General features: G+C 42.2%; 1 protein-coding gene across 1 annotated transcript in view; it reads right to left on the reverse strand.

Moving 5' to 3' along the window:
- The window catches only part of LOC142802848 (calcium/calmodulin-dependent protein kinase kinase 1-like), a 114860-nt gene that overhangs the window by 61142 nt on the left and 39799 nt on the right, over positions 1–13919 (reverse strand). The gene's annotated exons all lie outside the window — the stretch shown is intronic.

Genomic DNA, 13919 nt, shown 5'->3' on the forward strand with positions numbered 1-13919 from the left:
TTTCGCTTTTGAATGAGTCTGATAGCCAGGATTGATACATTCTATTACTTTCACTGCGACGAACTTGATGCAGTCGGTTGCGCTAGCTGTGGCGACAATGCAAAGATTTCCCTATTTTAATACATTTTGAAGTTCAACATTTGAACCTAAAGCGGTGGCCTCTTGTCTCGACAGCATAAAAGAAGTGCAGTCGGCCATTTTCAATGTTTTAAAAAACAAAGAAAAAATCAAACTTTTCTGCACTTACACAACCGCTAAAAGATAGGACATGTTACGGCTTTCCCGTCGATATACGAGTGCTTGAAATTGCTGCCGCACGTTTCGTGTTATTTTCATGTGTACACTTTACCCCTGAACAAGAAACAGCTAACTTGGTTGTCACTATACAAACCTTTACGAACTGCTCGTCTATTTGTACACGAAGTTACACAACACACCACGCAAAGCGCGAGCTCTTCTCTCCCTGTCGTTCAAACGAATAGTTTATCATCATGAAACATAGGATGGCCTGTATTAAAGGTATCTTGCCGAGATGCTTCTCATTAGTGTCCGTACGTAGGGGCAACTGTGCGTAATTACGAATGCGATGACCCCACCTTCATTAGGTGGGCACAAAAGTTCAACAAGATGCATTTCTCTCTGCGTGGGTGATGCGGCCCCAATTAGTGCGCCGAATTAGAAGGGATTGTTTCAAACAAAAAACAAAGGTCAGATCACGAGCGAGTGAATTTCCCGTATTGAAGTTCAATTGCTGCACGTTAACAAACTGCTTGAAGGCTCATATCCTGTGGACGTTCGAGTATGTAAGCACATACGTGATATTTGCAGTATGGCATACATTTTTGACGCGTTGTTTTTAATTTGTGCAAGGTCAAGCATAAAGACAAACTGTCTGTCAATTCGAATACATTTATTTTTCTCTAATGTAACTGCTCATTCACTTCTCTCGTTTGTTTTACAAATATTATTCTTTCGTCAACTTTGTAATAGATTTCTTCACTATACAGAATCAGTCTTACCACACAATGATAGTGCCCCTCTAAAATGCACCTATGTGTCTTGCACAACATTAAATAGATTCAGTTGAGCGTCTGCAACAGCTTTGTGGGCGCAGCCTGCCACAGAAAATGGCTGGCACGTCACGTCTGCAAAGCTGCTGCAGACGCCCGACTAAATCTCTCTGCTAGGCCCTTCGTTGAACAGTTTTGGTGTGCGAACGAGGTGGCACCAAAACGATCTGAAACGGTCATCACGCGCCTACAGCTGCTGGCGCATGCGCCAAGTTGCATGAGCTGGTGTTCATTGTTATAATAGCTGGCACCAGAACACGTTCATGTTCACATCATAACAGTCTCGCCGAAATACACTATACTCGGTGGCAACTTGCTGTGGCAGCACAGCAAGTTGCCGCCGAAGTCTAAGCACGCCCTTTTTTACTACGCTTCTGCATGTAGTATACGAACGGTATCTTTGGTATATTGCGTAGCCTAAAAAGAAAAGATGTAAATAATATGTGCAACATTGTTTTAATTATTATTACGAAACATGGCCCGTGCAGGTTTTTTGTTCTTTGCTTTTTCTAGTTTTCTTGCTTTCTGGTGTCATTTCACTTTTTCCTTGGCCCGGTAAACAACGATGCAGCAATAGAAACGTTAGAAAACAGTAACGGTAATAATGATCATAATTGAGCTCACGGCACTGCAGCTGCGATAGTCACTGGACAACTGAAAATACTTCTAAGTGTAATCACTCGTCTTAGGTACAGCTATCGTCTGTTTCTGTTTGTACCTTACAAACAAATCAATTGTACCAAGCATAAAATGTCCAAAAACAATCCTGTGCACAATCGGGAGGCCCCTACTGCGTAATCCAGGAGCAGGCTAGAATTCACATTGCACCCGCTTGCCAGTCTCTGTGGTGATACGTGACGCTCCTCTTTAAACGACGAAACGTTCACGTGGCAGGGAGTAGTTAAAGGTCAACTCCGGTGATTTTTCGAGGTCAGTGGATCTCAATGAAATTTACTGGGCACGACGTTTTTTTGAACGTTTGCGCCATTCATGCCAAATTGCAGGCTTGAGAGTGTCGCAGATTTTTTTCAAATGAATTTCGTAGCTTGCCTCAAAACGCTCCTCTCGCTTGCCATCATTAATGTCAACATTGTGTATGTGACGATAAGTTTTGCCTAACGGAAGGGATGAACTGATGTGCCCCTGCAACGTTTGCTTGTCTGCTATGGATTGTGTGGGTTTGGCCGGAGCTTCCTTGGTTGAGCTTGCGATTTTCTTTTTCGTGTTGGGCGTGCGATAGGTGCCAAGTGGCGTGGCATTGTGAGACACACACGATTCGCCATATATTCACCATAACAGCGTAAGCGTTTTAGCCGACCACCGCGAATGTCGTGGACAGGCTGTGCCATCTGGCGGGCATTATGTGCACTGACGCAGGTTCTGGCAACGTTAGGTAAATCCACGGTGGGTAAATCTTTACGACACACGTAGAAGAGCACTCGGGTTGGGTTTCGGTTTCAGTCTTGCAGTTCTTTAGTAATTAAAAATTATTTTCGAATTTTTTAGCATTTTAGTTATCGGGCGTGTGAGATGAGTGTCTAAGGGACATGAACTCACCATTATCCTGACATGGTGAAGCAATTGCCGGAGGTGGCCTTTAAAGACATAAACTTCTTCAAAAAGCTCTTTTTTTTTTCCACACCCGAACCACCGCAGCCACTCGGCGCCGTCTGGTCGGGAACGATACGTTAGTGGAAGGAAGGATATCCAGACCACGGACATCTCAAAGGCGATCGGTAAAAAAAAAGGAAGGGGAAGAAAAACGGAAAGAGAAATGTAGAAGGGAAAAAAGAAAAAAAGGTGGAAGGGGGCGGCTGGGGGGGGGGGGGGGGTTGTCTACCCCATGTTTTCGGTGCTTTTTTTCTCTTGTTTTGCGTTCTCTCTCTCTAAAACTGCATACAGCTGAGCAACAACAAATTGTACCTTCATTCCTGATGAAGGCCAGACTCTGGCTGAAACGTTGAAAGAAATAAACTACGTTTTAACTTCTCATGGAGGATCTACTTGACCACTTGCAACACTATGGCCACTTCACCACCATGACACCATATATATATATATATATATATATATATATATATATATATATATATATATATATATATATATATATATATATATATATATATATATATATCACAAGATGCAAAAGGAACGAGATCTCTCAACCTCAACGCAAACCGTAAATAATCAGAACAATGATACCATGCAAGGTGCCAAAACATAAAAATATTTCAGCATTAATAAGAGACCTAAATACTGCGCCGAAGCGTTTAAATATAAAGAGAAAGTTCATTGCCGAGATGGGCGAAAGATTGTGTTGCCTCAGCACTAACCAATTCTTTGGTAGCTTGTTATACTATAAAACCTGAGAGAATAATGGATACTCTGAACTGGTTGGTCTCCTAATTGTCTAATTATGATGATTACTATCAAGTGATCATGCAACGTTCGGCTAGTGTTTGTATGAGGCCATGGTATAATTAATAAATGAAATTCAGCTGGCAGACTTCTCTAGGATGAGCGAGTGTCTCTAGTTTTGCTTGCTTGCTTATTTTTATATGTCTTGGCTCGTTTCCACCACGGGAGATTAGCCCTTAAACCAGCGGTTATTGCAATGAGGAAACAGTAATCGCAAATTTTGATAAAGAAAAAATTCAGTAATCTAGAGAATATAAGAGTGGATAATTTTAGGGTGACTTACAAATAGAGTAGTTAAATAACTAATGTCTCAAGTTCATAAATGAATAGTAATTAGAAAACAAGAATTTCATTAGTTGAAAAAAATATTTAAGAAGAAAGTTTCTTGTGCCTGTGAGAAAATCATAAATGGCTACACAGACGCTCATGTTGCTGTGGCCCACGGAAGAAGGCCCTAAGGAGAAGAATATTTCTAGAATTAAGGGTAATGCTTAACTTTCCTAATATAGATTCTAAATGTTTTGTCTTGTGTCTTGTGAAACGTCGGCAAATAAGTAAAAAAATCCCAGAGCATTTACGGAGTAAATGATGACAAGTGAGGTGAAGCGCTGGAAGGTTTCATCGCTAAACCGTACACAATCCGCGAATATCGCCCACTACATCATAAAAGGCGTGACAAACAATGTGTATATTTATACAAGAAATTTTAATATTCGTAGGTGGTAGCTATACGTCGCTTCCGTTCCTCTTTCATTATTACGGCTTTATAGTTGGTGAAGAGGTGCGTCGGTGATGGGGCGTCGTAGGATGTTTGCAAAAACGAAGTAGTGGGCAGTCTCCAAAGGTGCAACTATAGGCAGTCACGTACAAACAAGTAATCTACACAGAGGGGCAATCTATGGTTCTTCAACGCGCACCTGGATACAAGAACCCGACCATCTCCCATTTCATATTGGCTACTTCTCAACAGTATTTGCTCAGCAGTATCAGCGAAGTGGTGGATCAGTGATGAGGCGTAGTGGGATGTTTACAAGGACGAGGTAGTGGGTAGTTGGCAAAGGCAGAACTATAGATGGTCGCCTACATATATACAAGGGATGAACAGACCTACGCCCTCAGGAGCTTCGCCCCTAAAAATGACCGGTTGGGATGAGTGATGAAAACGACAACGACGGAATTGTGGGGCAAGGCGCGTGTAATGCGCGCGTGAGGTCAGCCAATCAGCTGATGACCTGTGGTGGATCATAGAGGTGGCGTGCCACGATTGGACCACGTGTGACCATTACGTGGCGGTAGGCTTTGTGGCTGGGGATGAGCCGAAGCAGCGGCAGACGGAAGACAGCGGGCCGAAGCATCGGACGCAGGCGATCCAGGTTCCGGCCAGGGACGCGGCTGTCCACGCTACTGCCGTCCAACTACCAGCTGGAGCGACGTTGCAGGAACGAGTACTGCATCTCGGGGCGCGGCCTGGCCTGCTGTTCTCTTCCTTGCCGAGGGCATCGCGGATCTCGGCGAGGCGTCTCCGTGGTCAGACGTTCGGCACAGCAACGTACGTGGCCTGGCTAATGGTCACGGTTGCGCCGAGCATCGCGTCTCGGCGCAAGCTGTTCGCTGGACGGGCTGGCCATTTAAAGGTATGGAGCATCGCGTCTCCGATGCGGGTTGACTGCTCCGTAGTCGCACCCACGCCGTCAAATGCCGTCTTCTCCAGAGCGTCGCACATCGAGACGCAACCCGCTTCCGATCGACTGTCACCGCCTCCTGCCCTGCACCTCGGCGTTCGTCGGGGCCCGCATCTCATTGTGAGGTTTTGGAACTCTGCGGCCTGAACTCGCCTTCATTTCTTTTATCATTCGATCAGACAGTTTTGTTAATTATTCGGCTTCACGGTTTTTCTGGTTCTGTGTTCTATGTTTTTCTTTCGTGCTCTGTCATAAACGTGGTGTGTGTTGTTACCGCGTCGTCTCAAAGTCCATTTCTCCTCGCACGACACGCAAAACAAGCGTGACGAACCTTGGCACCGATAAAGAATAACATTTTCATTACACCGGTGTTTTCTGGCTTTCTAGCTTTGCCTTATCACTAAGGGCACATACGCTTGCGAAAAGAGAATAGCTGCAATAAATGAACCTTAACTCGATTACAGGACGACAAAACTGAAACTGCTCCTGAAAAAGAAGAACTTGAAATTATCACTCTGGCAACTTATTTCCTTTACACCATCGTTAATCATCTTGATGAATAAGATTCTCCTTAAGTTACTATGCATAAATCGGAAATAGCCGATCGGGCAAGATACCTGGAGCCAATATTTATAGAATGAAAATTGTCAGGACATGCATTCGCTGCTTTCCTCAGAAGCGATTCGTTCTTTCTCTGTCTCTTTCCTGTTTAAGGCTTCATCTCCCCGCGGTCTTCCATCTTCTTGTTTAGAATAAATCGACATAGGGTTCTCTAACTCCACATGTATCAACTGTAAACCCAATGAATCAAATGTGCGTGATTGGGAAAGAAACGCTGGCATAACTATTTTGTGCACGCTTAATGCAATGCGAGAGATGGCAATAAACGTTGTGCAGTATTCGCGTTCTGCTGAAGAAGAAAGAAAGTAGGAAAGACAGAGAGAAAGAAATAGAAAAAGTTGCCAACTTTTTATTTTAGCCTGAGGGCGAAGACACACGACCTCGACATCTGTATTGCTACACGTGCATCTAATTATGTGAATTTGGATACGCATATCCATTTACAAAAAACACGCATAAGCTAAAAGAAAATAAGACTGCTATCGTAGGAGAGCTAGCTGATATTTAACCGACGCAGGCGGAATGTGACAAACCAAGGGCACGAGCGAGTACCACCATGTCTTCACGCCATCTCTGTTCGCTGTGTTCTCGGTGTGCTTTCACGTTTTATGCGTTACAAACATGCCCAATCAATCATCTTGTGAGCAAGATAAATAGCATACCTGCGTTGTCAAAGTAAAGTACGATGCCAGAGCGTACGCACGCAAGTACCCATGCATGCGCGCGCGCAAACACTCATTCATCACGCGCAGACAGAAATACCAGCACAAACACACGAACACACAGGCATACGCTCGTTCACTCACACGTAAACACTCAAAATATGATGCGTGAAAAAAACATGACGAAACGCAAGCAAAAAAACACTATTCTACACGCGAAACCAAGACATCGTTAACAAAACTTCCAGCATAAATAAAAGAACAACAGACAATAAAGCAATGAATGAGCACTCTTCCGTGTTGCCTTTCCTGCTTTGCTGTTCTTTGAACTGAAGTCTTCCTACAGTGTTTTAGCAACCTGCCATGAAGGGTAGCACCCTAAACCTCGCTACTAAAGACACCAACACCAAAGTTGAATTTGAACTTTGCCAAGATTGAATTCACAGGCTAATGACAGAGCAAATGTATTTAGAACGGAAGGAAGTACGAACAAATGTCTTGAGTTCTGTTGTATGTAAAATGTCGAAGTCGGCTCAAATACTGTTCGGTCTAAGAACGAGTAAAACATCAACGTGATAGCTACCCCGCATCGCTACAAAAAGAGCCGCATTAATATGCGGTCAGAGCCGGCGGGAGACTGCGTTCACTTTCAGTGGGAGGAAACCGCAGAAAAGCGTGGGCAGCTACAGAAAATTTGAGCTTCCCTATCCCGTGCTTGCTAAAGAAACGTAAAGGCACAATACATGGACGAAAAAGCTGATCGCAGTTTGCTGAAAGCGTACACTGCGCCTCATGAAATAAATTTCTTTTCTTCAGTATTTGCCATTAGCATAATGTAAGTAATAAACGAGCTTTGTGGTACACTGAAGAGAGTAGGCCAGACACAAACTTCTCACAGTTTTTTTTGTGAAGTGCGAGACAGCTGCTTATCTGTTACATAACAAAAAAGTCACCACGAAAATGTGTACGAATGGCTAACTAGCGAAGCAGAAACGTGGTCCCGAAGTTCATCCCTTGGTTAATCTTGACGTTTCGCGAAAGTCCTTTTCAACTACAATGCTTTCGTCTACCCCGAAATATTATATAGTTGTTGCGTCCGGTGCGTTTTCCACATGATTTTTAGTGGACCAGCGACGAGTAGCGGGGATGGCCGAATTTCTGAGGCTTCTACGTGCTATAGGTGCGTGCATAGGGCAAACAAATTGCGAACTTCGATATAACCTAGCCTTATACAGCTTCGTCGTAGTAATAGAGAAGTTTGTAACGCATTTTTACCAAGTTAGGTTAAGTTAGGTAGACGATAGTTTACAACATTGTTATGTGAATGGCAGCCAAATTCTTGGAACCTTGATGCAGTATTAAAGAGCTTGGTGACGTGACTTTGAATCCAGATTAGAGAGTTTCTTGTCGGCATTCCGCGAAAAGTTACACAAATTCGGTTCTGGGAAATGTGGCCCTGCATACTGCGGGTTTCGAAGTGCTTTCAAGTCGGTATATGCCGTCGCAACGCTTCTATTTTACTTACGCCCACTTTTTCGTCTTGCGCAGCTGTGTCGAGGCGAAAAATAAACGCGTGCGTTGACGAGCCTGACAATTTTTTCACTGCAAAGCGAGTTGTAGCGAACGAGAGTTTGGCATCGGCTCAGAATAAACTTTTGAAGCAGAGTATTCTTATTGCAAGAAAGTGACCTACTTTCGGGCATCGTGACACATTTGTTTTTCTTTCCTAATGAAATGCCACACGAACTTTGTAGCCCACCTTTTTTCAGTTGAAGCATAGTCTACAAAAGGTTTCAACGAGGCCATTGTCTCGCAGCATGCCACGCTGGCCAAGACGTGACTGTGCACAGAATCACGCTTAACCTCCATGTCCTTGCAAGACTTAAAGGCGAAAGTACCTAAAAATATGGTTTTTGCTATTGCTGCGTCAGTGTTAGCGTGGAGTTACATTGAAAGGCGCTACATGTGTTGCGTTAGGTAGTCGCCTGTTTTTTCGCTTTATAACCTAGTTCAGGAATGATTCTTAAAGTTGTAGCCCACTGTGATTTTCACAGTGCGAGGGAGTGCCGTGCATTCTCAGACATATTCAGAGAACAGACGTCGCGTTGAGGCGTAGTCAACTAGTCGTAAAAAAAGTAACGAAAAACGCGAGATACTCCATTTTGCACACGTACGTCTTTCACGTAGAGAGAATTGACATTTCAAACAGCGTTCCTGCGTAAATTATGAACTGTTTGGCAGGAAAGAAAGGGCAGTAAGCGTATATATTTTCTGTTGGTGGATGAAACGCCGCAAGCGGAGGGGGGAAAATAGCACGTTCTTAGTACATTTCATGCTTTGCATATACGAAGAATAGAAGGAAACTTGGACACCGACAAAATACAGAAAAAGAAAATAGAAGGTTCATGTACTAATTTGTACCTAAAACGTCTTATAATTTAAAACAGTTATTGGTAGTTTTTATCACTCCAACATAGCACTTTGAGCTAAGCTTCTTTAACTCCTAAGCTTCTTTAACGCCCTTCTCATCCTCTGTACACGTGTTTTATTGTATATCGCCCACTTAGAAAAGCGGCTGGCGTCCCTATACGAGTCAAACCGGCAGTGCGACAACTTGATAGCTAAGCTATGGCAGCTTCATGTGATTGTGCATGTGCTTTCAAAACATGACGTGTAGGGGCGCAAAATCTATACATGACAACATGTTCATATGTTATCGCAACGCGTCACATAGATTTCATCATGCGCTCGTAACTGCATATGCTGAAATCGAAGTTGGACAAAGTGTTACATGGCAACCTTTCTTTGTTGGTTTACACTTGAAAAATTTTAATTGTAAATGTTGAGTTACCGTTGTTCGAAATCTCATGAACTACATATTAACGCAATCTGTACGCTTATGCTCCGAACAGATGTCAGCTCAAATGTCAATAAAGAGTAATGTTTGCTCGCGGCAAAGTTCAGAAGTCATGCTGTAATTGAAATAACTTTGCGTGTGGACATGCAGTTTTTTTACATTACGCTTTTTTTTTGTTGGGCGTGCGCAGGAGCTCTACGGAAATATGCGCCTCCAGGAACTTCCAATGAGAGCCCGCATCCACATAGTTGCTGCTGGCGCCTATATAATGATAATGCAAAGAATGTTTGCGTTAGTAACAAAGAATGCGTGTTTCGTTAAACCGCAAAAAACCTCTAGGATTCAGCATTTCGAAAAAAACCTGAAACATTCATATTTCATATATGCTTGAGGCCTCATACACTTTCCGCCCTGAAGAAGGCAGAAAGGTACATTAAATATTTATTGAAGTATGACAAATTCTGCTAGCTTATACGCAAGTGCCATCATTACACTGTTAATAACGATGGTGTCGCAGATATAATAAAAGATTATAATTAGGAAAATAGTATTTGTAACAATTTTAGCTCTGTTTGCTTGTTGAAAGAAAATCTGGCAAAGAAATTGGCCCTTCAGAGCCTCTCAATTTTCATGTTGCAGCACTCATCACGCACTAAAGCGAGCACAATAAAGCTTTTTATCCACACATAGATTTAAAGCAATCGCGGACTCATTTGAAGCAGCAACATTTTCGGTGCATATTACACGCTCACATATGTTCACTACAAACAATAATGTTAAGCATATTTGATGTACGCGTACTTGAAACGAAGTCTCAGGCTTCAGATCCGCGTACCACGAAATCGAAGTGCGAATAAGAACCGCCAATCAATTTCTTCTCGGTTTCACAACTTCGAACGAGCAAGAAAAAAAAATAGTGTGCCTTCTGCGACACCTACTTCAATATAAAATATGGTACTTTCTAAGAGAAGCATCACCTTTTTCCAGCTATTTCGGAAGAAGTGACACTCTGTCAAACCTCGTACGTCAAGAAAATGAGCGTGCATTGACGAAAAAAAAGGGGGCGCCACAAGAAAGGCCACTCATGTGTTCAACTAGAACAACCGCTATCAGGAAGATGTGGTAATAAAAGAAAGAGAGAAAGAAAGAAAGAAAGAGGGAAAGAAAGAAATAGAAGACTATGGTAGGCTTTTTCATCATACCAAGCAAATAACTATTTCAGAAAGCGAAAAAGAAGGCGTGGACGCCTCAGATATATCTCTCAAAACACGAGAGGGGAGATACACTACGACGGGGATCAGTACACCATAACACATTGTACTATATGCCTCGAGGTGCGCTGCTTTTCTTCGTGGCTCAACCACGCTTCAGCGATATACGAGGTCAACGTTATTCGAAACGTTTTCCTTTTTTGATACACAATGCTCGGTGTATTCCCGAAAGTATAACGGCGGGAGAAGCAAAAAAAAAAAGCACTCCATTTTCGGTATGTAAGTTGCAGAGAGTGCTAGTGACCGCTGCGAACAAAGCGTGAGAAAGCACTGGAGAAACACGTTGGCGGCCTGTATTAAGAAAGCATCCCTGGGGAAGCGGCCTTTCTTTTGGTCAGAAAACTACGATATCAGGGTCATCGCAGCCAATATCTTCAATAACAGATTTCGGTAAGGTGCTTTGATTGTGTCGGGTGCATTGCGAGAGCATTTCTCTCAATGATACAAAGTAAGAGAATATTTGTAATGGCTAAAAAAGTATGAAGTTGAGCGGAAGTTCGTGCGGTCTTGATGAAATGTGAAGACAGCGACAATAAATGTAGCAATTAAAAAAAAAGAACAGACGTTTTGGCTTTCAGGTGAGAACTGAAACACCTGTTTTGTGTGTTTTTTTAATAATTTATACTTTGTGACTGTCAAAGGTAAAAAAAAAGTTGTGGCCGCAACAATCTTTTAGGCATTGTTGACTGCCCACTACCTTGTTTCAACAACTGTTAAAATTATGTACTCAATCCTCTCCAAAAAGTAATCGGAAGAAACTCTCGACGTCGTTTGATAGCGCTCTCGATGTCAGAATTGCCAGAACAAATTGCATTACTGTTCACGTGAAAATTTAAAACTTGGACTCAATGGTGTAATTCCTATTCAGTGTGAAATAAATATTCACGTAGATAAAGCTAAAAGAAAGAATGTAGCGTACTTGTTGATTTTAAATTATTATCTAAACTTTTGTTTCTCGTGCTGCGTTTACCTTCATCGATAACACTTCAATGAGCAAGCTTGTCAGCACACATTCTGGTAGGAATTTTTATTAGTACTTTGCTTTTTCACACGATTCTCTTTGCTGCGTGATAGGCAGGGCAGCGAATAGGCCGTTTAGAGTGTAATCAAAGAACAAATGATCCACAGTAGAGTAAAGGGCTCTTCTTGGGATAATATTCTGGCGCAGGGAAACGGCGATATGAGTGATGCCTAAAATTTGCACATATGCATTTCATGTGCCACGCTCGTGCCCCATTCTTAAGCACCACAGTGTTATTTAAAGAAACCATACTATCATGCCCGCATTAAAACACTAGCTGCTATTCTTGCTTGAAATTTTCATTGAGAACTCCAGAAACTTTTTGAGTTGTTTAGAATTGCTGAGAAACCATCATAACAGCACAGTTAAGCCACGCCCAAACAGTGCGCGCTGTCGTATCCTTACGCCTTCTGGATTGTGGACGGCGTACTTGGGAAACAGATCACAAATTCGGCAAGTAGCACGTGCTAGCACGAGCCAAGCAACATCAGCTAAGTGCCACATGTGACAAACACGAGAAACAAGAGGATAACAAAAGGGGAAGGAATGAGAAGAGACTGCCATCTGAAGACTTTCTTTGACAGACTTTCTTTGACTTGTTTGTATCTTAGGCGGAAGTTCACCCCAAGTACTTTATTTCACTGAAGTGTGCCTTTAATTGTCCGTTACAGTATCATCCTGCAGCTGTACCAAGACCTAATGTGCTTTAGAGCTTTTCCGCTTGGAGGGATCGTGCGCACGTTGACTGAAAATTGAAGATAACTCCCTCACGAAAATTCCGCAGAATATTTTCCATTGAATATCAACTGAAAAATATAGTTGCTTTCTCATTAAATTCACGTAACACGCTGTTCGCAGAATCATTGCCAAATTTGTTACTTTTATCTGACTCATCGACATTGGACTGTTTCTTCTGAAAGTGAAGCTTTAGGTGCTTTTACGGACGACAAGCTTCCCGCACCTGAAGTCGTTAATACGGGCGTCACGTCAAACAAACCCGAAAAATGTGCAAGTGCCCCTGTAAAGTGTGCTGCACGCATTGTCACAAGACGTTAGGTAAAGCAATCTTGCAAGTTACATTGTCGCGATGATGGTCTCAGTAAAGAGAAGTATGCTTTATTTGGTTGTTCCTTGAACCTGTGCTCCTTGATATGTTGATCATATTTCGAGCATGTACTACGCTAAAAAATAGTCTTCACATGCATTATTTTCGTTTTACTATTTTGTCTGTGATTATAAGCTACATATATTATTCACCAAAACCAAGTCACATTCACCACAAATGAACACACCACGTGCAACAAGACGCATTCGAGATAGCAGTTTTGTGGTACACTTGGGAAACACATGCGCTAAAAGAAATCTGCAACATTGGTCCGGAGCTGATATACCTAATCAGACACCGGTTCTCATGATCCACCGGTTAGCTAGTACAAAGCAAGGACTCCACCTTAACATCATTTACCCTACGTTCTTGAGTGACCGCTGTGTTAAAGCCGCTAATCATTATTGCCTAAATAATCACAATACACTTACGTTTTTGTTAAGCCTTCAATATTATCCAAAAAGCCAGGTCCTGCCGGTCAAGGTTCTTGGTTTTCCTCTAATTTAAGATCACACTTCTTAAAAGAAAACAACGCTTAGCAGGCCAGTAGTGTTGTATATTTGCTTGTGATAACACACGGACTCTCTATGCAGGCTTCGTTTCTCGTCGCTACTACCTACTAGAAAAAAAATTTAATATTGCATCCGCTTCTTCAATATGCCTGCCCCTAATTTTTTTTATTTTGTTACAATGCACATAAGAGGTATGAAGTGAAATAATTATTATTTGAAACCACCACGCAAATGAATTAACACAAGTAAAAAAACTGCAATGCAGCAAATTTTCAATAACAACGTGACGATTATCGATAAGGGTGTATTTACAAAAGTTGTGGACACATTCATTTATCTCGGCGTTTTGCTCGTCATCATTGCACCTATTTCGCAGCCAATTCACAAAACTAAGCATGTGCGCAGTAATAATTTTATTAGTCAGTTGATAACTAGCTGGTTAAGTGAAGGGAAAGGTAAAATTTTGCACACTGGATAACAATGGCAATATGATGGTGACAGCAAAGGCAGTACGCGCGGAAATATCTGGCCGTGGTCGCTAAGATGTTTTCGTTGTGGTTAAGAGTGAAGGTCACACTTATACAGTACGTTCACATATTCAAACATTGAACGAAAGTTCAGTGTATAATTATAATTTAACTCTTGAGCCTCCCCTAAAAATACTTTAAACTGGATGGATAAGCAATAATATACACAA

Source organism: Rhipicephalus microplus, chromosome 3, assembly GCF_043290135.1.
Source record: "Rhipicephalus microplus isolate Deutch F79 chromosome 3, USDA_Rmic, whole genome shotgun sequence".
In the NCBI taxonomy this organism is placed as follows: Eukaryota; Metazoa; Arthropoda; class Arachnida; order Ixodida; family Ixodidae; genus Rhipicephalus; species Rhipicephalus microplus.